This window comes from Pongo pygmaeus, chromosome 12 (genome assembly GCF_028885625.2).
Source record: "Pongo pygmaeus isolate AG05252 chromosome 12, NHGRI_mPonPyg2-v2.0_pri, whole genome shotgun sequence".
Classification (NCBI taxonomy): domain Eukaryota; kingdom Metazoa; phylum Chordata; class Mammalia; order Primates; family Hominidae; genus Pongo; species Pongo pygmaeus.
The window spans coordinates 46,644,019-46,648,110 of NC_072385.2; positions in this window are offsets into that span (position 1 = coordinate 46,644,019).

Below are 4,092 nucleotides of genomic sequence, written 5' to 3' on the forward strand. Positions count from 1 at the left end.
TTTTAACATGAGATTGCAGCAATTCAGTCACATCTTTAGGCTCCACTTCGTGTTCTTTTGGCATTTCCAGCACATCTGCAGTTACTTTCCCAAAGTTATCCATGGGATTGGAATCAACTTCTTTCAAACTCCTGTTAATGTTGATATTTTGACCTCATCCCATGAATCATGAATGTTCTTAATGACATCTATAACAGTGAATCCTTTCCAGAAGGTTTTCAGTTTACTCTGCCCAGATCCATCACAGAAACCACTATCTATGGCAGCTATAGCCTTAAGAACTATATTTCTTAAATAATAAGACTAAAAATAAAAATTACTCCTTGGCCCATGGGCTGAAGAATGGATGTTGTCACACATTAGCAGGCATGAAAACATTCTCCTTGTAGAGTTCCATCAGAGCTCTTGGGAGACCAGGCACATTGTCAAAGAGAAGTAATATTTAGAACTGAATCTTTTTTTCTGAGCAGTAAGTCTTATCAGTGAGCTTAAAATATTCAGTGAACCATGCTGTAAACAGATGTGCTGTTGTCCAGGTTCTGTTGTTCCATTTATAGCGCACAGGCAGAGTGGATTTAGCATAAATTTTAAGGGTCCTAGAACTTGGGGGATGGTTAATGGCTTCAACTTAAAGTCACCAGCTATATTAACCCCTAACAAGAGAGTCAACCTGCCCTTTGAAGCTTTGAAACCAGGTGTTGACTTCTCTCTAGCTGTGAAAGTCCTAGATAGCATCTTCTTCCAATAGAAGGCTGTTTTGCCTACACTGAAAATCTATTGTTTAGTGTACTCACCTTCCTCAGTGATCTTAGCTAGATCTTCAGGATAATTTGCTGCAGCTTCTACATCAGCACTTACAGCTTCACCTTACACTTTTACGTTACGGAGACGGTCTCTTTCCTTAAACCTCATGAATCAACCAACCTCTGCTAGCTTCCAACTTTCCCTCTGCGGCTTCCTCACTTCTCTCAGCCTTCAGAATTGAAGAGAGTTGGGGCCTTGCTCTCGATTAGGCTTTGGCTTAAGGGAATTTTGTAGCTAGTTTGATCTTCTATCCAGACCACTACAACTTTCTTCATGTCAGCAATAAGGCTGTTTCATTTTCTTATCATTCATATATTCACTGGAGTAGCACTTTAAATTTCCTTCAAGAACCTTTCCTTTGCATTCACGAGTTGGCTGTTTGGCACAAGAGACCTAGCATTCAGCCTATCTCAGTTTTCAACATGCCTTCCTCACTAAGCTTAATCATTTCTAGCTTTTGATTTAATGTGAGACTTGCAACTCTTTCACTTGAACACTTAGAGGCCATTGTAGGGTTATTAATTGGCCTAATTGGAGATGTCTGGCCAGTGGAGCAGTCAGAATACATACAGCATTTATCAATTAAGTTCCCTGTATTATATGGGTTCAGTTCATGATGCCCCAAAACAGTTACGATAGTAACATCAACGATCACGGATTACAGATCACTGTAACAGATATAATCATAGTGAAATAGTTTGATATATTGCTAGAATTACCAAAATGTGACACGGAGACACAAAGTGAGCACATGCTGTTGGAAAAATAACACTGATAGAATTGCTTGACACAGGATTACAACAAACCTTCCGTTTGTAAAAAACACAGTATCTAGCCGGGCGCAGTGGCTCACGCCTGTAATCCCAGCACTTCGGGAGGCCGAGGTGGGTGGATCACCTGAGGTCAGGAGTTCGAAACCAGTCTGGCCAACATGGTGAATCCCTGTCTCTACTAAAAATAAAAATAAAAATAAATTGCTGGGCATGGTGGCACCCACCTGTAATCCCAGCTACTCGGGAGGCTGAGGCAGGAGAATTGCTTGAACCCAGTAGGTGGAGGTTACAGTGAGCAGAAATCATGCCATTGCACTCCAGCCTGGGTGACAACAGCAAAACTCCACCTAAAAAAAAAGAAAAAGCCCACAGTATCTGTGGTGCACAGTAAGGTGAAGTGCAGTAAAACAAGGTATCCCTGACACTTATTACTGTCAAATTCCCTTCGTTTATGTGCATAATGGGATAGTAGACTCCTTACATTAGATGTTAAATGGTTTTTGAATACTCTTATTTACAGTCTCTTTTAAAATACATTCTTTGTGTTGACATAGAGGATACTTAACTAAATTTATAGCCTATTTATCTAATAATGAAGAACAAAAGTAAGCTTGAAAATAGAGAAGCACCTAAAGAGATGTCAAAGGCATGCAGACGTTGTCTTATTCATAAGCATCTACTGAATGAATGAGGAGCCAGAGAGAATTTATTTTTACTTTGCATAGATTTCAATGAGCTTGTTGATCTGGCTTCCCAGTCTTCAGGAGTCACACCTATAGAAGCTGTGGAGTATGGGAGGGGCGTGCCAGACGCAGGCCAAAGAGGTCATAGTTACAACCTTTGATGTAAAGGATGGAAGTTATGAAGAAACAAAACAAAAGACAGTAGTTTGTGACCAGGTAGTGCAGTAACAAATAATGTCTTGAAAGAATGTCACTATCTTGCCGACAATGATTCTGTGTCACCAAGAAAAATATTTTACCAGTATCATCTGCACAAGAAGTCAGGAAGATTCATTTTATAAAATTCAAAACAATTAGCTTGGAAATGTTTTGGCAAAGTGAAAAGTTTCTGTTTCTAGGAAAACTCATTTTGGGGGGTGGAGGGAGAAGGACAGAAATCTTGTTCCTAGATTCCCTTATAAAAGGTTAATGGAGGCTGGGGTGGGCAGATCGCTTGCGCTCAGGAGTTCAATTCCAGCCTGGGCAACATGGTGAAACTCAATCTCTATAAAAATTAGCCAGGCATGGTGGCACGCATGCCTGTAGTCCCAGATACTTGTGGGGCTAAGGCAGGAGAATTGCTTGAACATGGGAGGAAAAAAAAAAAAAAGGTTAATGGCCTAACAGTCTCACCAGTTTTGCTTTAAACCATGCCATCAGTTGTATAATATAAAAATGATGTTCACATACAGTGTGTATTTAGTGTCACTACTGTTCTAAAATTATGCGAGCTCTTTTCATTGGGGAAGTTGCTTTGAGAATGCTATTTATTGACAAAACAGAGTCTCGGGCCATGTTTTCAGATGTGTAACTTGGTTTTGTGAGATCCTTTCACAAAGATGAAGTAGTAGGGTTTCAGGCACAGCAAAAGGAAAATTAGAACTTCTTGATATTTTCAGGGTAGCTTTTGTTTTTATGGTTTAAGTGCTCTTCATTTATTTTTACTTAATTTCTGAGCCCAGTGGCTAAAACAGTAGGTTTCTGGAACAGAATTCCTCAAGCTGACTCCTAGCTTTGTTGCCAGAGGCTTAGGTAAGAGATACCTCTCAAAATGTCAAACATGGCAATATCTTGGAATTTTAAAACCATCTTGTTAAAATTATTTATTAGTTTTGAATGTGGTGGACTTGGTGACCAATCTTGACATATATTGCTTTGCTTTAAAAGCACCTAGATTTGTTTAGTGAGGAAAAAAAGAATGTGATTCTTACAGTTTTTCTGTTTAAAATAATAGAATCTGAGTGTCAGAAGCAAATGTGAAGGTCATTTAGTACAATTTTCTCTATGAATTTAGATTCTTTTATGTCCCAGTTACAAACTGGCACACTTACCATCTGACAAAAGGCATGCTACATTTGCAAAAATCTATAAACATTCCACCTGCCAGGATCCACAGAAAAGTGAGCAGTGAGCTGGCAACGCAGCAAGAGCAAGTGCTGAAAGCCCGGATCTGGACACTTTGTTGGACACCTCCCAGTCATCATTTTTGGGAGGCAGGATGAGTCAGGAGTTTATCTTTTTTAAAAAGCTAGTTCTAATAGAACCTACTTGCTCTGAAATATATTTCCATTATTCATCAAAATGGCTCATAGTTAACCAGGATTTTTATTTAGAGAGAAACCTGTGAATGTAAGATATTAAAGATCATCCTCATGAGTTCAGCGCTAAACTCATTTTACTACCCTGAACATCTCCAAAAAAGGGAACAGGAGAAAAGAGAGCAGCTTTCTTCTGCTTCAGCCAAGCATACTCTCTGCTGTTACTGAACAAGGGCAGATTTACACAGACTTTGC